General features: G+C 35.4%; 2 long non-coding RNA genes across 5 annotated transcripts in view; one reads left to right on the top strand and one right to left on the bottom strand.

The window, feature by feature from the left end:
* Positions 1–25580, bottom strand: part of LOC137863694 (uncharacterized) — a 264783-nt gene that overhangs the window by 54110 nt on the left and 185093 nt on the right. For all 4 annotated transcript variants that reach the window (XR_011101045.1, XR_011101044.1, XR_011101047.1 and 1 more), the window contains one exon: positions 3588–3785. This is a non-coding gene — a long non-coding RNA (uncharacterized lncRNA). The remainder of the gene's footprint in view (positions 1–3587; positions 3786–25580) is intronic.
* On the top strand, positions 7223–25470 carry LOC137863695 (uncharacterized). Its single transcript, XR_011101049.1, has 3 exons — positions 7223–15947; positions 16028–16112; positions 21076–25470. It is a non-coding gene; the product is annotated as an uncharacterized lncRNA (long non-coding RNA).

Raw genomic sequence — 25580 nt, 5'->3', positions numbered from 1 at the left:
AGTCAAACAAGTCACCCTTACACACTATGGCTCATACAATAAATGCCCTAAACTATTTTAGGGTAAAAAACAGTCCACAACAAAGAGAAAGACAAAAACAGTGGTGGGCTATGTTGGGGAAGCAAGTAGCAAATATAAGGTTGTGTGGATATGCATAGAAATTACTGTATTTCACAGGGAGTGAATGGTGTTCAGCTTTAATCATGAAGGCTGATTTTATCGTTATCAGATGAAATGAGTGACATGATAAGTAGTGAAGCAGAGTCAGCATGAATGAAGTAATGATCACACCGTACTGTCTGAAGCATAGGGTTGACTCTATACACAGAAGAATACCATTATAATTTTACTACTACTACGTATTGAAAAATGAAATGTGTCAGAGAACCCAGTGTTTTTGTCCTGTCACCAAAAACCAACATATGCAACTGCAGTCAAAATTGTGCCTCCAGTCAGTGGGATTGCATGAGAATGTCATTATTATTTTGTTGCAATGACTGTGATTTTTTTAATTTCTGGGAACAGTATGATTCACTGCCATCTCCTTAATTTTACATTTAGTTACATTTAGTTTTATTCTTGTGTAAGATCTCTTTGAGAAAGTATAAGGATTCTAATTGTCTTTCTTAAAGAGATTGTATACAAGAATACAAATAAACAACAAAAAAATATTTAAAATCATTTTGAAAATTAAAGACTTTGATGGATATTTCCTAGTATGATAGAATACTGCCTGTATGATACCTCAGTTCCTCTTTTTGCTGTTTTTTATGTTATTTTGATAAGAAAATACCCCAGAAAGGACCAGGGATTTCTCAGATTATTATAAGGCTATTTTTTGCAGACAGCAGAAATACCTATCAAATGTTTCTCAAAAGGTGCAAACTAGTTTGAACTGCTGATTGTACAGCAGGTGGTTAACTTCATGTAATGCTTCTTATTGGTGACATACACTCTTTCGCCAAACACAATATAGAAAAGAAGAAAACTAATCTAACCAGCACTCTGAACACTTTCTAATATCAGTTTTTAGGCATTATATGCAACACTTTTTTTTTTTTTCCCCCCTTTGGAAAGGGACAAAAGCAATCAAGGATTCACTTGGCACTGAGCCATATTCATAATTATAAGACAAAACATCTCAAAACAATTGGCATTTCAGTGTAGCAAAATCCCAATTCTACCATTCTCGAATGTTTCCTCAGAAATTGAATATAATACTTCTGGGATCTGTTTATTAGATTTGTCCCATATTGACTCTGACCTTTCAAAACATAGAAAAGATCATGTGGCAAACCACTCCCAGGAGTGAATTTCATTTTGGCTCCGACCTCTCCCTCTGACCTTGGGAGGAATGCTTTATGCATACGTAGCAGAGCAACTATTCTTCTTTTATTCTTTGAAACAGAAGAAACAACCACTTTTGAATATTCATATAGTTCTCCTTAAAAAATATATATGCCGAAGAGACTATTGAACGAAACTTCTATAATTCTTGATCATTTAACATACAGGTTAGTAGAAAACATCCATAATTGATGTCCAATTTCCAATCCTGCAAGCCCAGAGAACGCAACTTCTGTTACTGACTTGTATTAAAAAGTAGACGAGATACTATTGTTCATTTATAGTGTAGCAATTATGCATTGAAATATTTCACTGTAATTCTATGTTTATAACTTCTGCTTTCCTTATGTTTAAATGTATTGATTTTATCAAGTATTACAAGTGGATCTGACAGACCTCTATGATTAAGGCTGTCTGTTTACTAGTGTAGCCTATTTTTAATTCATTATAGTAGTTAAATATTAATTATCTGTGAAAGACAATTCTAACACCAAACTCTCCCATGTTTTTGGAAAGTCTGGATTGATCTGTTTCCAGCAATGAAGACAGAAAATAACACTGCACTGATAATACTTCTCTCAGTACATATGCAAGATTTTTCCTTGACCGTTGTTTTGAAGCAGAATTGGAAATTTGAGAGGATAAATTGTAATGCAATGAAAAGGATTCCTGAATTTGTCCTCAGTAGAAGACATTCCAATTTGACATAAACATCTAAAAATCACCATTTGTACACAATTGCTAATCCTTTCTCTGGAATTTCCTGATAACATTTCAAGCACTCTGTCCACACTGAGCATGACCCAGGAAGTCAGATTTCAGTCACACTTACAGGTCTGTGAAATACTGAAGGCAGAAGTTAAACAGATATACGTATACCAAGGTAATCATATATATAAATCTAAAGCTTTTTGCAATAAATTTAGAAAGCCAAGTGCATTAATGAATAATTTCAACAGCAAAAAAAAAAAAAAAAAGAAGGGCCTAGAAAGACAAACAAAACAAATGGGTTGTTTTGGTGTAAGAACTATAAAAAGAATTTGTAAAATATCAAAATGGACTTACAAAGGAAAAATTATCCCAGAGATCAGAAGCTTCAGACAAACAAAATCTTGCACCAATAGTGATATCTAAGTTGCTGCCTATTTATTTGGAAAGCACTAGCAATGAGAAAGACTGAGCTATGTACATACTGAATTTTAGAGACTCCATCATTTCAGTACCAACAGTCTGTCTTAAGCTTTAACTAGGTAATGCGAACACACCCCATCTTTCTTAGACAATTACAATCATATGTAGACGAGAGATGAAAGCCCTTCAAAGGTAGGCGTACTCTGACTCGGGATGTGAGCAGGATTTGCATACTGCAGTTAAGAGGCTCAGATTGCTGTAGGCTACAGGAAACTTTTGGGCTCCTGTCAATGTACTGGACCTTGAAGATCCTTAAATTTCTGCAGTCCCTATTTCAAGCTTTGATCTTTCTCCCTCCTTTACATCTTTACTCCATTCTACCTCTCAGGTGGCTAATTTGCTATTTTTTTTTTTTTTTGATGTAGGTAGCTCCCTTTGGGCAACACAGAGTTTATCTTATGTGTTTGAAAATAAAACAGTTTTACAGTCTTAGACTTTCAACAACACAAAGATGAGCAAGAAACAAATAATATATAAAGAGTTGAATATTCTGTATATTAACTGATTCCCTGACAAGTAAAAAACAGATCTTGAACAAAACTGCATTAGTTTGTCAATATAAGAGGCAAAAGCAACCCTCTTGGCACATTAGTAGTATTTAAAAACAAACAACAACAAAAACCAGAAAGCCCATCTTCTACTCTACTTTCTGGCTCACAGCATCAACATTTACTGCTACAGTATCAAGAGCAAATCTTAACTTGTTTTTAATCCCAAAAATGGAATCTACAAATTTTTAATAGTTAAATGTGCAGTGGGACATTTCACTGCACTTTCCTTCTTAACAGCTTTTCAAGTCTGCACGTAGCACAGGTATCTGTGATTTTCATTGACTGCTGCATGCATTTTGTTCTGCCATTTTAAACTGTTTTAACAAGGTACTGGGAAATGAAAAGTAAATTAGAGCAATATTACAGATGTTCTGACGTGAGCAAAATCTTCTGAAGATGTGTTCATTACAGAAGACACAGAAAATGAACACTGTAATGAATCAATACATTACTTGCAGAAAACCATATCCTTTGCTCATACTGATAGAAACCACTTACCTCTGTTAAGGTGTGTACAAGTGTGAAGTGCTAACATGAGAAAAGAACTGAAAAGGAGCCATTCCAGGGTGAAGATCAGTAAAATTCAGCAATTTTTATTGTGTCTGGTGCTTTGCCACCAGAATTTATGGAAGACTTTGAATCACACCATCCATCATAGGCAAATGCTGAACAGACAGAAGATGGAAGTGTGCTGTTCTGGAAAAGAAAACATTCAAGCACATCACATGAATACTCCTTTTTTTTTTTTTTTTTTTTTTTTTCACACAGCTATTTTTGCTTTGCCTCACTTCATTAGAATGATAATTATCTGCAGCTCCCTATTCCCGTGTCTTTGAGGCCTGATTTTTAAAATCTCCTGAATGTGGCATTCTGTTACACAAATACATCTAGTCTCACTATTCCTTCATTGCTTGTAAACCTGATCCAGCCAAAAGACTAATTATATGCATCCCCAAAGGCCACAAATAATCTTATAAATATCTGTGAGTATACCTGTATGTACAGCTATGCTTTTGGACTGCAGTGTCATTGATGGCCAGACCAGATAGTGCTTAGCAGTACTATAAGGACCAGATTTTGTTTTTCCTTAAAAAAATATGTCATACTGATAACCATACAAACTTCAGAGAGCACCAAGTACATACATCTGATTACTGGTGATAAGGAATCATTATAGTCATTTGTTTGATGGATAAATCCAAGTACACCGGGAAAATGCACACTGTGAGCATGTTTCATCTGACTGTTCTCATCAGACTCACTGCCTTTTAATTAGAGGATTCCTCAACAGACAAAGCAAGGTTTGTGGGAAGTGATATAAAACATAATGTTGCCTAATATAAAACTTGACATCAACTAATACTAGTGAAAAGCAGTTTTCAAATGTCCAAGCCTCTTTCTGTCTCTACAGAGCTTGTTAAAAGCTGGGAGCTACAACTGCCACACTCCCTGCATCACAAAGAGGAGAACAGCAGTGATATCTCCTGAGCACCCCAGCCACTAATGCTGCCTTTGGTACAAGCTACAGGTGGACTGACCAGTCTTGCAAAACAGCTTTGGCTGCAGCAACACCTTAAGCCTTGGCTCCAACTCCCTTATGTGCAAGACTGGACAAAAATGCTCTTCTGAGATAGAAACAAATCCTACTTAATACTATATTAATTGAAATTACTAACAGCATTACATGCAAATACAGGCAGATACATCCTTCAAAATTAAACCCAAAACAAACACAGCAATATGATAAAAGATTTGGTAACAGTGGGTTTGAATAACAGCAGAAATAGACATCACTATGATTTATACAGAAGCACACACAAAGAACAATATGCCAAAACCCCAGGTAAGACTGGTAACACAACCAGATAGGTTGTAACTGTCCCCTTTGTAAAAGCACCAAATAAGCAGCTAAATATGCTACAGAGCTACTGGTGAAGGGTAACTAACAAATAAATGCTAACAAATGTAGATACTGTCAATGGCTTGTTAAACAAAAAAGACTTGAGAAAAAAAGAATGGAGGAGAATGCAGCTGCTCTTGGACTTCCCATTCATAGATCTAAAGCTCATGTGACTCATTGGGAAGAGACAAGGAGAAAATACTGCTTTTCAGCAAAGATGCTCGGTATCTATTTTGATCAATGAATGTGGAGAATGACTCAAAGATGAAAAGGGCTGTATTCTGATACCACTAATATATACTTCTATTGAATAGCTCTACTTTCTGTGACTGGACTTCAAAACACAGCAAAGTAGGCACCACTTAATATACTATCAAAATTGAAAGCAGTGGTTTTAATCCACTAACAGCTATATGGAATAGTGTCTATTCCATATACTACACTACTTATGTTTCTTAAGTCTAATTTAATAGTCTTAGTGCTTATGCATATTGAAACAGATAGATGTAACTGCCAACCTGGACAGTATTTATTCACATAGTATAGACAGACATGACAAGAAAAACAGCATGTAGGATGTATATATACATGGCTCATATAGCTTTTCTTTTTCCTCTGTTCCTTGGTAAGTTTCCTGTTAAGAGCAATTACCTTATTTTTAATTTGGCGTATGGCAGAAGGAACACAAAGAAAATACTTTTTCTTATGTTAGGACTGTTTCCTACATATTTCTTGCTCTTTCTATAGCGTTCTCCTTCTTCCCTTACCACAAGACAATCAAAGGCCAACCAGCCCCATGAATATGCCTGCAGACAGCTTCATGCTGCAAACTTGTGCCTCTATAGGTTATAAATTGTCTTGTCAGGGGAATATAAACAACCTTGGACTTTGAGCACTATACTACAAATAGTCTTTAAATCAAGATATCATGTCAAATGATGCACATTTTTAAAAAACTTCCACTCTCTAGGCCATTGGATTAGCACTTTACTTTTGATTATTACTTTTTTATTAAGGAAACTTAAATCCTGTTGAGAAGAGCTTATTTAGGTTGAGCTGTCACCTTTAGCTTCAGAACATTAAGTCTTGACAAATGCTTCTTTTGAAGTCTGACACCTGTTTCTTTGGCATTTCCCACTTTCAGGAACTCACTAGACTATAATAATACTCAGCACAGCAGAAGTAAAGAGAATGAATTAAAGCAGAAATGCTTTCAGACGTGAAAGAGCAGTACAAAAGAGCATCCCTTTGCTCAGGTTTTCTCAGTAGTTTAGATAGGAGCTCAAGAGAGCTCATCTCAAAGTTGTACTTTTTTCTTTAATAGGAATCTAATGCCCATGAAAGAAGTCAGATTAGCAGCCCCAGAGATCAGACTATTCTATCTTAACTCAGATATGGATCAGCAGGAAAAAAAATATAAAATATATATCTATATATATTTTAGCTACGTTCAGAAGTAGAGGGAAACATCCTTAAGACTTTCTCTGAGGCCAAATATTAGGTTTCTGCTCTTTCTTTAACTAAAATACTCTGAAATGTGGTTCTATTGGATTTTGCATTACATTTGTCTTCATGAAGATTTTAACGGTAAATTTCTTTAAATGTCTATTTAATGGTTTGCGGGGGTTGTGGGTGTGGGAGGTCTACATCTAAAAGGGGTTCCATAAACCACTTAAATCATTCAAAACAACTTATGAACTCCTTCAAGTCCACAGGTTGACTACAAGTCTACCAACAGTTTAGCTCTACCACATTTTTAGACACCTTATCTACGTTGTTTTTTTGTTTTGTTTTGTTTTCAGTTTATTCTCTAGACTTTCTGGTAGGAATTTCCAAAAGGCACTAGGAAATGAGGAAAATACTCATTAGTAACTTGAATCCATCCTTTCAAAAAAAATCACCTGTTCTGGATAAATCAAAGTCTGCTTTTAGTGTTGTCTAAAACGTATAAACGACATTTTAGAGTATTTTCATACAGCAACATTCTCTCTAATTAAACTGACCATCTTTCTGGGCTATATTTTACAGCATATTTAAGCAGTGCTTATACCTACTGGGGATTTTAAAAATAGGGGTGGCAGTATTGTCTTTTTTTTAAGAGTACATGGCAAATTATTTGTAACACTGTTTTAAACTTTTCCCAGATTTGGTAATTTTTTGTCAACCTATCTGAAATATTCCATACAAAGCTCTGCCCTAGAAATGACGTTTTGGAGAAAAAAAAAGAAAAAAGAAAAAAGAAAAAAGAAAAAAGAAAAAAGAAAAAAAAAATTAGCTCCAACATTTTGGGAACTTCTGAAAACAAGAATAAAGAGCAAATGAATTTGTGAGAAACAGTTGCAAATATTCAATTAAGAGGTCTGGAGCAGGGCTCCCCAGATGGCTGTTTCAGAGGCAGTTCAGACAAAACACAGAACTCCTCAATAACAACAGAACAGGAGATGTGAAGGCAGCAGCAATTGCTTACACTGTCAACAGGACTGCTCAATGTCAAATTCTCCCCAGTCTTCCCATCACAGATCCTAACAATGATTGTGTTCATCATTAATCAGTCAAGTTGTAGGGAAGGAAAGAAACCTTTTCCCTGTGCAGCCACGACAGCTGATGGAGAAACACACCCGTACCTGGTGACCCAGCAACAGCAGCAGGGTTTCTGGTCTCCCTGAGAGTGGTGTGCACAGCACGTGTTCACACATGGGATCCCAAATAACAGACCCTGAGCCTGTGGTGGGTTGTGTGCTTGCTCCTGGCAGGCTGTACTTGACAGATTCCAATCTGAAGACTCCCACTCTGGCACCTTTGAATGTTAACTTTTCAGGCCTAAGAATTTTTGCATATATATTTTTATATATGGAGAGGTCGCTGTTTTTATTTATGTGGGTAGATGTGTTGTGTAGATTTTCACAGTAGGCAGATGCATACATAATAAAACCTGAGCACATTAAAATAAGCCAGCAATTAGAAAGTTATACAAACATGTACACAGACATATACAGACAATGTATATATTTATGACATATAAGTTAAGCTTAAAACTTAAACTATTAAACTATTATAATAACTGAAAAGTTTACGAAAGCATATTATTCACTACATGCAAATTTAGGATATGCTGAAAAAAACTTTAATCATTTATAAACCAATTATATCTTTCATGTTAAGTGTTTTCTAAACTTAAAATTCTTCCACATTAAATAGACTAAATGAGGTATTTCATGTTAAATGTGACGGGAATTCTGTTTGGGTATGGTTACACTAGTGATCATACCATGTTGATCAGTAGCTATGAAACTGGTGTAACAATTTTGCTCATACATCATTATCACGTTAATGTAGCATCCGTGCTGCTACTACCCAGGGCAGTAACAGAACACCTCAAAAAAGAGCCTTTGTTGCTGCATTTGTAGTGGGAAACAAGTTCTGAGGTCTTGCAAACTAGGGCGTTAAATGTGTTCAAATCTTTTTGGATATCTTTTCAGATATACATTCATAAAAATTGTGTCTCTTCTTTTAAAAGAGTTGTAGAAATTTCCCTTGTGTGTCCGCTGACACATTCATCAAGGCTAAGCACTTTTGCAGCTGTGGTGCTGCAGGCAGGGCTGCTAAGCCATTTTCATCACACAGCTGTGTAGTTTAACATGTACAGGTCTTTACCAGTGGGCTTAGGTTTACCTTGTTGGACAGGTGATTTAAAAGAAAATTAATCCCTTCTTAATTAGGTGAAATTATTTCCCACCTGAACAAATATAATTGAAACAACTGAAATCATGGTAGCCATGCAGAAAATTATCAAACTACTTACCTCAGCTCTTAGTGACCAGACACTTTTCTAGTCTTGGAAACAAAAAGAAAAAACTATGCTGTAATGGATTAACACCATTGTTGGTGTATTTACAGCCCAAATTACTAATCTGTTTTGAGCCATGTTGCTTACTAGAAAAAATGCCCCAAACTATACATGAAGCAACTGGCAATTGCAAACAAGAAAGACTTTTCTCATGCTCCAGTCTTTATCACAAACTTTTCAGGCATCAGTGTTTTCTAAAGAAAAAAAAAAAAAAACAAAACAAAACAACAAAAACAAACATGGCTAAGCAAATCCAGAAGTAAACAAGTTAATCTCAAACTTATGTCATCCTGCCAAGGATAATAAAATGAAACGTGGATTGAAGAACTACTGCCTCTCTTCTGGCCAGGGCATGTAAATGTTCTTTTGTTACTAGGAGGTTTTCATACTTCTTTCTTTTGATATTTATTTCTTTTGAAAGGTGTATATAAGGCTTATCAATTTAGAATTAAACAATCGTGTTTTGAATGACTAGGGAGAACAACAGGCTATAGAGGTAAAATGGACCCAATCAGGTTTGGAAATTACAAGAGTAATGAAGAAGTCACAACTGTAAAATGCTTGAAGTAAAGCGGAAAGAACCATGGGCATGGATTTGAGCTAGGTGGGAGCTAGAAGCAGGCCCTGGCACTATCCATGCAGCTTGCCCTACTTATGAGCTTCAGACTCCTGTCTGAAGGCAACACATTACCTACCCATCACACAGTAACCCAGGTTTTGTTCTGGTGTGTTAGGCAGCAGCTTCCAGGCCTTGTGAAGAAGGCCCTGGCATGCAGCAGCCTTGTGGCACTGCAAACAATGCCCAGAGCGGCTGCTCGACTGCACTTGGGTAGCTTTGGGTTCTTCTGAGCTTCAGGGGGTGCTGCAGGGAGCTGCCAATGGATATGCCAAGGCAGCTCCCTAGCTGCCCAGTGGCCGTGGGAGCTGCTGATCAGCTGCGTCTCAATTCTGTACAAAGTGCTGTCTCCCAGTGAATCCCTATGTTCAAACCACAGTCATTTGCCTAATGATTTGGCAATGACTTGGAACTGCTTCACATGAAAGAGAAGAGGCATGGTGTATTGTGATATATTGCCCCCCTTGGAGCTTGGGAAGTGAGGAGGCAGAAAGAGGGCTGGGAGGGCCACTGCAGCTGGAGCTGCTCTAATGGACACTGGGAGGGGGCGTAGGGGACAGCACATAACCTGAACTACTGGGCAGCATCCCTGCCCATGGCAGGAGGTGGGAACAAGGTAATTATTTCTCAAGAATTTAAGTCTATACAATCCCTAAATATGCTACAATTTGTATATATTACTCTTGTTTACAATCATGTATGTATTTCAGTGTATATTAGTTCTGCAACTAGCATTAACTTTGCAAAGGATATTTGCAAGCAATAGACTACTTAAAAGTACATATAACAGCAACAAATCCAATTTGTATTACAGAAGATTTAGATTATTACACTATTGATATAAAATTTACTTTTTAGTAAATATGGATTATCACAATATATCCAACGAGAAACAGAAAACATCAAAAAATTTAATGTGTGAAGCCATGTATGAAATTTAAATAAATCTCATATATAAGAAACCATAGAAGTTCAAATAAATCAAAAAAAGTTGAAAATCAGTGACAACTTTCACCTATCATTATCATTCTGCAGCATTCTTCGTTCTATAGCAGTATTTGGATGACACATAACTACAGCTGAGTACTTCTAATGAATAATTTATTTTACCAATTTTGTGTCTTTTTTTTCTGTGACATATCCATGAATAACCAGATCACGATTTTCTTTATTCATAATTTAAAGTTCTCTGACAGTTCCTCCTCAACCTGCTTCCCTTTTACAGTGTTGACTGTGCTTATATTGCTTATATGGATGTTCCAGATTTTGAACTTGGGAAGGGGTGGAACCTGAGCTATGTAGCTTAGTTGTGTGTGGTCATACACCATTGTTTCTGCTTCCCAGTTGGACTCTTCTGAAGTAATCGGGTGTGAATGTTCATGGAGAATAAATTAGACTTTTTAAATAAATTAGCTTTTTGTGATCCTGAATGTGTAACCAAGTCTCTCCATGCATTTGCTCCAATAAAACATGGAAGAAACTCCACAGAAAGCTAACACACAAAAAGCATGAGCACAGCTGAAAGGAATTCATTTAAAAATTCATATGAATATTCATGTGATTTTTTTTGCAGTATGTTTTCAAATTAACTATTATGAAAACAACCTTCTTACTAGATTCAGCTTTGGTCTGCTCACCTGTTTTTGATGAGGCTACTGGGAACACTTCAGTGGTTGGAAGGAAGGACAAGCTTGGGGCTACTGTCAGCCTGGACTCCAGTCAGTCCCTTTTGGACCCAAGCCTAAAGGCATCTCTTCTACATCATAGTTGCTCTCTTCAATCAAAGAAAGAGATGAGAATTTTGGAAGGCTCAATGTGCAAGCTAGAGCAGGGCTGTTTCCTTGGTGGGGGTATGGAGAGGAGGACCCTTCCTTGTGCGAAGTAACACTAAGGCACATTTCACTGCTGCAGAATAATCAGTCACTTAAAACATTTATGGCGATTGTGAATTATGCGTGAAGCACAGATTTCTAAACCCCAGATCAGAAAGTGCAGAAATACATCATTCACATTGGTCAAATGGAGGCACTGTGCATTCCCCATAGTGCCTGGATATCTCTGCTCGGTAGGTGCCAAAGGGAAGAGAAGAAGCCCTAGATTTCTATTAACAGTTATCACACTCTAGATATATTTCTAAGGGATTACAGGCTTAGAAAAGCTAAAATCCATTCCAAGACAGGTCTACACTACTAAATATAATACATTCTTAGCAAAAAGTAAGGGTAGATATAGACGAAGTAAAACAGCTGCAATCAAAATTTAAGTCAGAAGGTATGTTCCATGAGCAGAAGCAATGCTTAAGGCTGTTTTGCATTAGTACATTTGAAACACATTGTTTCCTAATCTACTTCGAAGAAATGTTTAGGGATTTTATTAACATAAAACAAGATAGTGAGAGCAAATTTGATATCAATTAACATACTAATTAAATGTCACTTAGTAATTTTAGCAATTACTTGATATTTAATTAACCACTTGAATACCTTGGGAGATCCAGATTATTGTACATGTAATCAAAGGGCAATTTTTCTGACCCTGTGGGTATATGCTGCATGTCAAGACATTCTGTAGATAGCAACAAAAATAACTTTATGCACTGTGACCCCAGGTATGCTGAGTTGCTGTGTACCCAAGAGATTAATTTACTAAATTGAATGCATTAAATATCAGTTAAAAGGCTTAAACATATCTCAAGTGATTAGGGGCCTACATAAACAACATGAGCAACCTACAAAATATCAACAATTCTAGTTCAAGCCACATTTTGAATTCATACTACAAAACTGTCTTTGCATTTATGAAACTTGGATTCACCATCAGGTCCTTGTACTTACAGCAAACAGCTACAAGGTTTGGAGAGTAAAGAAGCAACTCAAATATTAAAAATTTTACTCAAGGATCGGAAGTATGTACTTGAACTCTTCTGGACTGTATTCAAAGAGACACCAACTTCTGTATATAGATATATTACAGATATTATGGATATATTCTGCATATGCATATATTACAGAACACTTCTGTAGAGCTTGTAGGAAGAAAAGAGTTTAATCACTGAACAGGCATGATCTCTGCCTGAATTGCCCTCTCCTACAGATGAGTATCCTTCCTTTTGGAGCTGTGCCTGTGTCATTTAGCTCCTGCTGCCAGCCACACCACGCTGCCAAAAGCTGCCTCGACTACTCCTAGTAGTCTTGAGACTAATGCAGATACACTGGAAAGGGATTAATTCTTTTCAAGTTTTGCCACTTTTCTAAATAGACATTAACAACTCCCCTTTTTAATCTCATGCTTGTAAACCCAGCAACATTCCCACTGCTTTTGATTGTCTTCTCAATTGCTGCTTTATTTCTGCTTCAGTTTCTCCCTGTATCTGTCAATACGGGGAAATAGGGCAAAGTAACCTTTCTGTTCTCTTTAAACATTCACTCATTTGCATCTATTTCTCATTTGCCATGCAAGAAAACAACTTCACTCATCCTTAACAAAATACACTTTGGTATATTTGTGTTTTTAGTTATGTTTTTTCAGTTCTTGCCTCTCATGTCTATGCTCATTGAAGCTTTTTATTTACAATGTATCTTCAGATCTCTTTCTCAAATCAGATATCCTTCCCTTTCAGTCCACTGAAACCAACCTAAATCTCTACCTGTCTCCTTAAAGCAAGACTTTAGACAAAGACTGTATCTGCTCTCAACAGTCACAGAATATACTGCAAGTTTAAAATATCCAGGAACGTCTTATGCTAATATTGGTATACATTAGGACCTGAAAATTATTTATTTTAATAAAGAAAATTAAAGGGGAACATTTTCCCACTGTAAATTTTGGAACATGCAAGCAAATATAGGAAATGTAAACAAAAACATAAATAGGAGGAATTAATTGTTTCCATAAATTTAACAAACACCTCACTCTCATACAGCACTTACTACATTTCAAACTACTGTACAAACAAGATCACAGTCACAGTTCATAGTTTTCTTGTATGATTCTATTTGCACATACACAGACACTGCAAGCATATCCAATCTTACAATTTATTCTCTGTGATGCAAAGGTGTAGCAAATGTCTCCATTAATATTTGCCTGGAATTTCTTGCTATTCAAATTTTATCTCTAATTTATTGTGCACATACCATGTCATCAAAAAGATAACTGCTTTCTTATTCACTATCTACAACTGTTTTTACATATTTTTTAAATATTAGTTTTACCAATTGGACACTTACTTCATAAATTGAAAAAAAAAAAAACAAAAAAAAAAACTGCACACCATTCTTGCATTTGCCAGATACACTTCATCCTCAAGCCCAGGTTTATAGATAACAAAACTACTCTAATGATTATTTATCCAGGTACCAATCAGTATTATTTAAAGCAATATTTACCAATATTTTAGTAACGTTCTAGGAAAGAAATAAAATAACCAACAGGAAAATTATCAAAGGGGTTGAGAATTTTACATGGAAGAAAGCCAAAGTAGCATTTAATCAAAAGAGGCACAGTTACAAAAGGATTAATTTTGGATCAGAACATATCACAAATTAGATGTTTTTTCTGTCCCAGCTGAGAGGAGTAATTGGAAAATCATGGTTTACACAAAAAAATCATTATTTTCTTGTGATCTGCCTTCCTTTCATGAAGCCTTGCGTTTTCATCACTCAATTACAATCTGAGAGATTAGGGGACTCAATATATACTAGATTAAAAGTCACCTATTATTACAGACAAGATTTAATTGCAATATTTACATAAATTCCTTACCAACCATAGAGTTTCAGCTGATTCTACTTAATCAGCATACTAAAAAAGGACAGGATATTCATTAGGATGCACTACGGGAAAAAGTATAGCAGTAACCTAAAAACAGCGAAATTGCTCTACATCTCCTTTTTTTTTAAAAAAAAAAAAGAAGAAAATCAGGAAATGGTGGTGGATGGAAAATTGTAGATTAAATCTTATTTCATTACAGCAAGTAAAAGTTAGCTTGATTGCTGTGCTGTAAGAACTTCCTAGGGGAAATTAAACTTGATAATCTCAAGGTGTTTCCCAGAAGATGCCATGCATTCAGTAATGTTCATTATAGTTTGCAGAATACCAGATAGAATTTAAAGTGAAGACTCCCATGGTTTAATCAATATAGACATTCTAAATTGTTCATGGTATAAAGCCCTGATTATGAAACAAAGATGCAGTTAAAAGGGAAGCCACAGTACTTTAGGTGGATTTTTCTTCCTATATAAACTGGTTGGTTCATAGCTAAGGTGAATATTGACTGTCAGATCTCCAAAACAATTCTTGAAGCAGTAACAGAGAGTGCTTCGTGCCTGTTTTCACTGAATGGTTCTTATAGCCAGGGTAGCAAATATTTTTTAGATTACTTGTTACAAGATTTAAAACCTACACGTCAGCAACATAAATCATTAAGGCAAACAACTACAAAACAGATTTGAAATGTTTTCCTTGGAAGATCCTGAGGAGTATGAAGATTTCAACTAATATGTATACCTACATCTCAGCTGTCTGGTACCTGTCCACATTTTAAAGCAATAAATAAAAGAATATACAGCATAAACTGAATTTGGTAAGTGTTGTCATCTGGCAAGCACTAAAGGACTGAGATGACACATCAGCAGTTCAAAGCACAAAGAAAACGAATCTTCAATTTTGATTAAATGAGTTTGCAGCATCTGTGGCATCTTTAGATAAAAGAAGTTGCCAAATTGTTAATTGCAAATATAATCCAGAGTAGCAGGTTTCAGTGCTGGTAAGGAAAAGCTGCCTAAACAAATGATTTCAGCTAAAGCCAAAGAAGACACTGCCCCTCTCAAATGCTTGGACAAAGATCAAGGAGGGGTAGGGGTAGGACTAAGAGAAGGACCTGGAATTTAAAAAAAAAAGTAGCTGGAGACATTTTTTTGAGCGAGCCAGGAATGGATTTATGGTTCTTCTCCATCTGGTGCTGGCTAGATAATATATATTCAACACAAAAGAGAGATGATGCCCCCTAATTATATATGGGTACATATGTTTTCCCATTTCTTTAATATACACGGGCTTTCAAGCTTGAAGATTCAAACCACTTGATGAGAAAGGGCCTATGAGATGGATATAAATGAAAGAAAAATTTTGGAGAGCATTCTGGAAAAAAATTATGCTTCCAAGCTGTTAGCTCTTTGAGGTAACTGGGATCTGGTGGTCTCTGCAGGGGTTCACAGTATTTCAAAAGATAGGAGAACTTGTTCTCTACTGGACATCTGTCCTCCGTGATTCTGATCTCCTGTTTTCCAATTTTTCAGGTGGTCTTCAGACTGCAAAGAAAGTCTTCCTATGTGCAAAGATGTCTTCCTATGTGCAAAGATGTCTTCCTATGTGCTGGAGATTAAAAGAGATCCCTCCCTACAACTCTTTTCTTTTCCAATCCCAGGCCCATGGGAGAGCTTTGCAATAGCAAGAAACTGGCTCCTCCAACCACAGTTTCTGGGACACTGATAGGTTGGTACATGAGAACCTTAAGTGGAGCTGCACATGAATTAAAAATACACTGCTGACGTCAGTTTTGCACTCTTCAATAGATTTACATTTTATTAGAGGGACACCACAATCTCATCTCCCATGAATTCACAGCGGAATTATAACCTGAAAGCATCAGCTCATTAGGTAATAAAATAATTTTAAAATACATTCTTTACTTTCGTAATAAATAGTATTTGTTTGGATGCTTTTCCTTACCTTTTTAAGGGTTAACCTTACCTTTTTAAGGGTTAACTTAATTTATTGGCTATATTCCTATTTTCCATAGGAGTAAGTTTAAAGGTTTTTTTAATTACTATTTTTAGCTAAAACATCTAGTGAAGAGTACTTAACTACTACAAAGTAAAACGTAAAAAAAAAAAAAAATGAGAGAAAATGTGTACTAAAACTTTATTTTATTTGGATGAAGCTGATGTTAATAATTTCTCACATCTAGTCCTTGCTTGTCCTTTTTCTGTGACTTTAGATCAGAAAATTATGACTTCCACAATTAAAAACTCTGAGGCACTTTGGAAAAGAAAGCATTTAATATTCTACTGAACCTTTGAATCTTTCCTGGAGAGCAGAGTTGAAGCTGCAGGTCATTTTGTTCAAGAGAAAAATTCTGCTTAGCTATACTCTAGAGTAAGAAAAAAAAATAAACAGAACTTCAAGATCAGGAGGAAATGTTAGTTCTTGAGTAGAAAAATAAACTACTAATCCAGTGAAAAGGGACCACTTTTTTGAGCAGCATTTGTCAAGAATGCTGACCAACACTTTCATTGACACTACATGAAAACAGCTACATATTGTTCACATCAGAGTCAACACTATACAAATTTATTGGAAAATTATTAAAATTATTAAAAACGAAACAAAAAACAATAACAAAAATAAAAACAAAACAACAAAAAAACACCCACCCTTATTTATATTATGGTAAAACTAACAAAATAAAAAAAAATGGAGTTAGTATCAGCCTTTTCCTTAACTCATTTTCCATGCACTGATTCATTATCTCACTTGTAATTGTGATGTGATCTGAGATCTCCCTGGAATTTATTGTAAAACAAATTAAAATGACGTGGGAGCCTTACTTCTCTATTTCTTCTATTTCTTTCTGTTGCTATTAAATCTACACTGTTACTTAAACTTACTCTCTTCACAAATTATCTTGTTTCTTAAATATGCATGTGCAAACAATTTAGAAACAGCACCAGGTTATTTTAAATCTGAACACAGTAAATTATAATGATACTTCAGCATGATCAGCTCAGGCATGGTCTTAGAGACTTTACATACAATTACTAAGTTAAGCAATTACTCTTTTTAATCACATTTAAGAACTGTTTGCTAACTTAACAAGCAATATAAACTTCAGTATCTTACTCAACTAGTGTCAACTGTGAAGCTATAAAGGAAATTATTTGAAACTTCTATGTATGAAATAGTTAAAATCAATAACAGAAATAATTTATTTAGAATCAATATTTTATTCCATTTCCTTTCCAGATGACAATACAGTAAATGTAAAATAAAGCATACTGTGTAAGAATTTAGAAACCATTGGAATCTCAAATCTCTGTAATCTCTGCTACCAGGTAGTGTAAGTAGTAGTTTAAATTGTGTACTTTTTCATGCAGAAGTTTCAGAAAGCTAAATTTCAAAGTATATGAAATTTTATCCAATCAGAAGTGCCAAAATAAAACTTAAAAAATTAGTTGGCCATTTTTAAGATGGGACCTACAGATACACTCTAATAGCCCTTTGGCCAATTCACCGCACACATGAGAGCATTCTAATGTTCTGTAGATTTTAGCAAAGAAAGGATTATCAAGTTTGTCAGTCTTTGAAGCTGCAACAACAGTCTTTGTTACCAAAAAAAAACCAGACAATTTTTAAGTCAAAAGACTGAAACTATAAATATATAAGTATGAAATTCTATATTTACAGATATTTAAATACAACTATTCTTGAATATAAGTATATATGTTTTACAATTGTCTTTTAAGACAATTTTATTTTTAATTTTGCTGGAAGTGATAATCTAGTGATCACATTTTTTATTCCTTCACCATAATGCATCTCTGCTAGAGCTGTGCTTTGATTCTAAATACCTTTGATTTCTAGGTAGATGAACGAAAAAATAATTCATATAGACATTTTTTTTCTTGTGTGTGGATATTACCTGATTAGATTGTAATGCTATACAAATGTTCATTATACAGTGACCACAAATATAGGTTCCAGTTGCCCTGAATGGAGGACCTGTTCCCTTGTGTTGATGAAGAGTCTCAATATTCTGTTTTCATTGAGCACACACAAAATGTTTTCAAATGACCATATGATTCCTTGTAATGAACACACAGTTGAAGTGGCCAAGATTTCTAATTCTCTAGGAGAAAAACTGATAAGCCTGTCATTAAAACTAACAACATATTCAATATAAAACATTAAGTGAATTTACCACCCTTGTCCACTTGGAAAGCAGTCAGTCTTGGAAGTACCTTGCAAATGTGTGAGAAAATGAATCATCATTATCATACTATACAAGAGATATTATGACAGAGACCTAGAGCTAGAAAAAATGGAAGTGGGTGAGAGGGGAGAAGCTAAAAACTTGTTCTTGGTAGTAAAATAGAGACAGAATTGGGATTAGAATAAAGACTTCTCAAACACAACCTTTTTATCAGAGTACTCTGAAAAACTCTTTAAAAAACGGAAACCGGAATTACGATCCACTGATCAAGATAAATGTCTAACACTAACTGCTTTGGGTAAATGCCATAATTTCCCACATTATCTTGTATGTTACCAGTCCACAAGTGTCTTCTGTCTTAAACATTACATTACTTACTGTAAATGCAAAATTGGATAGGAAATAAACATTCTCTGAAAATAAACAGTACTTAAAGAATATAGAGAATTCAAATTACTGTTGAGACAATATGCTGAAGTTTACATTGTCATCTTGAACTTTGAACTCCTCAGACTTGTAGAATGTAAGACTTCACAAACACATCCAATGTGTCTAAATTCTAAAAAAAAATAAAAAGTTTGTAAGTTATCTTTCTGCAGAGAAAGGTGAAGGAGATGGGTCAATGGCAAGCACAGTAAACACGAATGTATTTCTCAAAGACAGGAACATTCCTTGTTAGACTGCAGTGTTAACAGGAGATGATTTTAGAAAGCACTGGAACAAGCACCTGCAGAATTGCTAATGCTCAAGAAAAATGAAACCCCAAAATATACTACACTAAGTTTCTTAATGTTATCCTAGGGGAAAAAATAATAAAATCATATGGGATCTAAACCTAATCATATGGGATCTATTTATAACTTGCCTATAGAAGAGCACAGGAAAGTGCTCTTTGACACTGAGAAGCCTTTCCCATTTCAAAGGTCCATGGAAGATACAGGGCAGGAGAGAACACTTAAACACAAAAACTGAATTTTTTGTAAAGAATTTTAGAAACTTTTGCCTTGCCTATGATTGCCTTATCAGTGCTGTTGTAAAGTAATAGCATTTCATGGAGATTCACTGGTATAAGATAGATGATGGTGATCAAAGAGAACCAGTATCCAAACAAAAGCAACAGATATCTATATATTCAAGTTTATTAAGGAAAAGGACAAAACTGTTGGGTATGTAATAAAAAATGTTCCACATAGATTGGGTGCTGCTTATTCTACCAATTTAATAAAGCTCATAAATAAAATTTAATAATAGATCCACATAGTATACTGGTATAGGGAAGGGAGCGAAGAATTGTATCACCTAGTAGTAAAACACTGTTGATGTTGACATATGTAAATCCAACTCTCTACCAGTCCAGAATTCCAGGCACAAAAGCACCCCTCTGAATGATTTGCCTGAATTAAAGTCCGTATACTACAGAAACCAATGCCAACTAGAGTAAAAACAATACATTACTCTTCACAGTATCAGTTTTGAGTGAAACCAAAACCAAAAATCCACATCTCTTGGTTAAAGGCCAAGAAAGTATAAAACAAAAAATGATCAGATACTACACATGTGAGAGAGAACTAGTGGATATCCCCAACAGTCTGTGCTAAGATCTGTGCTCCTCAACACATTTACAAATGACAGGTTAAGGGTAGTAGTCGGCTGTTTAATGCTTCTTGCACACAAGCACTAAAGGCTGAAGTCAGAAGCTAAACTCAAACAAAAAAGGAGGTGATTCTCTACATAACAGCTGACAGTAAGTCTAGACAAAGGATGTTGTGAATACAGAAAATCTGCATGAGATTATAAGATTAAGCAATTAATTGGAGAATACCTTCATCATACTGGATTATTTGGGGAATGTGTCGTTCACATTTATTTTGAGTGTCCAAGGAAGTTACTACTGAAGAGATGGGTTAAAATAACCTTTGGTATAGATCAGTACCACTACTGTTACAAGTAGGAGCAATAAACATTAAAATGAAAAAGTTAGAAACCATGAGGTTAGATTTACCTCCATACACTAAAATTGTATATAGAATAACTCAGGAATAGTTTTCAGGCCCTTAGGCCAACTAACAGGCACAGGTTGTTTCAACTCAGCTAAATTTTTTCTATTCCCAAAACAGCGTGGTACTATACCAACTGCCTACTGGAGTTGGTTCCTGGTCTATGCTAATCCCCAAATTGTGCTCAGGCATCATTTAGTGGATGCTAATTAAGCCATCGTGAGCCAAAAACTGGCCAGCAATGAACAATTTAACAGTATGAATAAAAGTGCTCACAGGCTGGTACAGATACAGCCATCATATCTGACAGTACATCATTGGCAAAGGCATCTAGATTCAGGCCTTGGATCTAATATTGACCTTCACATATTAGAAGTCTTGAACATGTGAGGATTAAATATCAAGTATTTGTTATTCAAGTTAGTTAGAGCCTACCCAAGAGGAAAAACAATCCACCTCATTCTGTTGTAGTGAGCAGAAGCTAGGGCTCACTATTTATTATGACTGACATACTGTAATTCAAGAACTTTCTTTCTACATAAAATCAACCCACAAAACCATCAGTGGGACTAACAAACTATTTCAAACTGTAAAAAGCTTCATTGCTGATCTAATTATGCTCTGCTTCTTGCAGCTCTGGGAAGTACAGAATAATCAGAGCACAGCAAGCATCAGCGATGAATCCTACCTCTTTCACAGCCAGCCTCTGACATGCTCTGATGGCCAGCAAGAGGACACTGAGCAGCAACGGTACATCAGCAAGTCATCCTTCTCTGAAAGGGGACATGCTTTTAGGTAATTCTTCTTTATGCCCTTAGAATATAATAAACCAGCAAAGCAGCAATAGGTGCAGCGATAGGTGCAGTGAGACTACGGAAAGTTAGAAGTCCAGAAGCTGAAATGATACAACAGAACTCTGAATGGGAGATGCAGCTGGAAATGCTGGCTGTGCACTGTGGTAGACAAAGAGAATGAAATTGTGACAAGTTATGTAGCAGTCTTAGGAAATACATCGATAGGGGTATAAAAAGCAAGACCAGAGCCAGAATGCAGAGGAAGCGGGTCAGTAAAACAGAATGCATGTGACAAAGAAATAGAATGAATTAGATCAGAAGGAAGGACACACACATCATAAGGAGTGAAGTAAGAGAAATGAGAAACTATCTCTGGGGTAGAGGAAAGAAGACTTATATGGTCAAGAGACAACAAAGAAAAGAAAAATGAATGAGCAAAAATGAAGGAGTAGAATACAAGTCACACTTTTCCAGAAGAAGAAAGGCGAGAAAAAGGCCGAGGAGAAAAAGCAAAGCAATTAATAAAAGGAATGAGACAGTAGGGATGAAGAGAAGGACATGAAAGGGATATAAAATGGCAAAAGGCACACACACTGGAAGAAACAAGTGCTCTTTTATTTATTCATACTTCTGTACTTTATGTCATCTTCCTAGCAGGCATTGCACAGCTCCACAGATTTATTTATTTATTTATTTACTGGGGGGCAGGGGGAAGAAGAAGGGATGAGTTGGCAGCACATTGTTGAGGGATTTACTACAGCTCTTTTTCTTCTTGTACTGCTGGACGTGTATTTATAGAAATTACCTGAGATAGTGGCTGGCACTTCTTCAGAAATGTCAATATCTGATTTGGGATAAAGAGGAAAATTTATTAAAAAAAAAAATCATAGAAGATACAGGTGTATGGAAGTGCTTGGTGCCAGTTTCTCAGAAGTTACTTGCACCTTGTAAGTATTCAGCTCCTACACATCATCAAACACTTTCTGCTATGTGAATGACATCTGAAATATGGAACACTTATGATGTGCCATTCCTGTATAAAGCGTTAATACAGGACTAATGCTGCCTGATGAAATAGTTAAAATAATCTACAAGGAAATGAAAAAGGCATCCATTTTTAAAACGATCTAAACTAATTCTCCTATTGCTTAGATATTTTGTTGGAATTTTTAAGGTTTTAAAGAATCAAAAAGGGAAGTATGTAAAATGTTTACTCTTTTTCTTTACCTGTTTCTTGCACAATGGTCTGCCAAAAGAGAGACAATTCTGTGAAAGTAATGGCAACATGTCAAAATGTTCTGCATGGTGCTGTTAGTCATTACAACAACAGTAATAAGCACATGGAGTATTGTGATGAAAACAATTGTTGAAATTAGCTTGGCCAGCTGTAGTAGCCTACTAGTATTCATTGACAGTAATTTTTTTTATTAATTTCTATGACTGCTTCTATCTGTCTGTAGGGCAGTTTTACAATGCCCAGAGCAGGGCTGCCAGATTGCTGTTTCCTCCACATCCTGGGTTTATATTGTATTTCTTTTTTCCTTCAGCAAGTATTTGCTCTTGATGCTTAATTCAGAAGCTTCTTGCTTCTGTGCTGGGAATACAAATATGGAATTGGTTCTCCAATTAGCAAACATTTTCAGTTGCAAAACTATCAAATCAATACCATACTCTCAGCAATCATTTCCTTTACATGTGTCATTTTTTTTCCCAAGAGCACTCAATGCCCTTTTTTTCCCTTTGCTTCTTTTTTTCTTTTTTTTGTTGTGTGTGTGTGTGTGTGCGCTAATTAACTGCCTGTCTGTCTTGTCTAAGATGCAGAGTTTAATTCCAAAATGAAAGACTTCTGAAAAATCCAAGGAAGTTCTATTTCAAAAATAATATGCTGCCCTTTCCTTATGACAGTTTTCTTATGTAAATAGAAACTCAAAGACAAGAAATCTTTGCTCTGGCGGAATTATACTCTCCCATACTGAACCACTTGTAACAAATGCAATAGATACCAGCAATTATATTGATATGTAATTACTGTGGTTATTTATAGTTAAATGAAAACTCTGTTAAGTGACACCTGTATCAGAAAACATTCTTATGGATTTTGATAGATCTTTTATTTGTTCCCTTAGTTAGAATGTATCTTAATTTACTTGAATATGAAGGTTCTATCTTTTTGTTCTTTAATAGTCTTGATGTAATGTCTGGCTGTTATTTTCATTCCAGAAATAGCACAATATAGCATGAAAATTGCTTAAGCCTTTTGCTGATGGTTTAATTAATAGGTACGAATGTCACATTTTGCAGTTTCCAGATCCGTTTAATTGAAATAAAGGTGCTAAGCTGAATTTTCATACTGACTTTGCACTGGCATTTGATCACATGGATTCATGAAAGACAAATCCATTAAAGAATTACTAAATGCATGGACATGCCTAGAAATGCAACTAACTTAGAGAGTAGTAACCAATCTGCAGTCTTGAAGACTAATAAAGGGAATGGACATGGACAGATTGTTCTCTGTCTGATGGTAGCATATCAAAGAACTGGCTTAACAGATTGTGCTGTCTGGTCAAGTTCCTGAGATAACTTAATGTACTACTATGTGTTTTTGGCAGGATGATCTCTTCCACAGCAATGAGCTATGCTTGGAAAGAACCCCCTTAGTACTATTGCCAGTATCTCTATTTTTCTCATTGTGTTCTGTAAGTTTTGCAGTGCTCTTCCTCATTCTTGGACAATCAATGAGAACAACTTGGGTCAGATTTACAGATTCGTGATGGATGATATTTTCAAAAGTAAACTACATGGACAGTACACTTAATTCTAATTAAAATCACTGGCCTAAATACGGGACTGCTGATGCTTCTATCAGAGTTCATTTGCATCTTCACACACACAAACATCTCTTTAGATCTAATCTTTCATTTATACTTTCCTAGACGCACATCCTCCATGATCTAAAGGATATAGTGAAATGTCCTGCACAATCTTTGAACCACATATAAAGAGTAGCAGAGGATTTAACAAAGCTTCCTATTCTGTGGCTAGTTGCATCTCATTTAGACACACTGATCTCTGAGATAAAAACTTTTTTGTAGCTCAGGCATCTTTTGCATCTTCTGGCTTTGCTACCTCAGGAACACACCAACAATCAGGAAAACATGGTAAAGGATGGGATAATCAAGATTTCATACCTAAACCATGGTGTTGGAAAAATATTCTATATTATCTCAAGAGGTGTAGCTACAACATTCTTGTCACTTGAAACAGTCCTTCCCCAAATCACAGAATGGCCTAACAGTTCATTTATGACATGGTAACTGAACCACAGGCATACCTCAGCATTTGGGGATAAAAATCACATAGTGAGAAGCTCAGCAGAAAGATTTTAACCAAATTCATTTTGTGATTACAAAAATACACTATTTTACCTTCCTGGAAATTAATATGAATGTCTGTTTCTAGTGGATTTACAGCTCTAAGAAACTCAAACTGCACATATTATTTTGGTATTGGTTTAATTATTTCTTCATCACTAGTCACTCCATGTTCTCTATTTGTTAACAGTCACCAATCAACACATCAGGTAACTGCAGTCCATGATCATAATCACTATCACCGTTCCATCACAATATAAGCAACTTTAACTGCTTTCATTCCAAGGACACCTGAAGGGAGTTCTTTAATGTCCCTATGTATCCTCATTTAGTTAAACTACAGCATTTTGAGATAATTGTGTAGAAACTAAAGAGCCATAATCAGCACTTTCTTAGATGTCTGAATCTATTTTTTTCCCTTTTTGTAGGAAGGTGATTAATGAATTGTTGACAGTAATAAAGAAGCAGACATCTTGGAGATATTATTATGGATCACATATAACTTGAAACACCGAGTCTGCCTCCGTAAAACATTTTATTTGTTATATTGTGCAAATCGATTGTAATTTGCTACTGGCTTCTTTTCAAATACATTTCTTCAGTGCTGCTGTGGTAAATAATAAATCACACTAACTATTATTTCAAAATTGAGTGTTCCAATTTAGTTATGAATGGAGAAAGTAAAGATGCTTCGGGATATGAAATCCTATAGCAGTTCAGAGAAAAACAGCTTTTTAAGGGCAACCACATCAAAAATCATTAACAGACTACACTGTACTAGCATGCATGGTTTTGTGAGTGTAGGAAGCCTAACAAAACACTGAGAAGGTTATGCTAAACTAAATATTTTGTTTACCTGCCTTTTGTCCCCCACCAAAAAAAAAAAAAAGACCTCCCGGACAAAAAATAAAAATAAAAAGAAATAAGGAAAAAAAAAAGAAAGCATGATGCACCAAGAAGCATAAGTTAAA

The sequence above is a fragment of the Anas acuta genome, chromosome 13 (genome assembly GCF_963932015.1).
Source record: "Anas acuta chromosome 13, bAnaAcu1.1, whole genome shotgun sequence".
Lineage (NCBI taxonomy): Eukaryota > Metazoa > Chordata > Aves > Anseriformes > Anatidae > Anas > Anas acuta.
The sequence above is the reverse complement of the archived record's forward strand: the minus strand, read 5'-3'. Positions and strand labels throughout refer to the sequence as shown.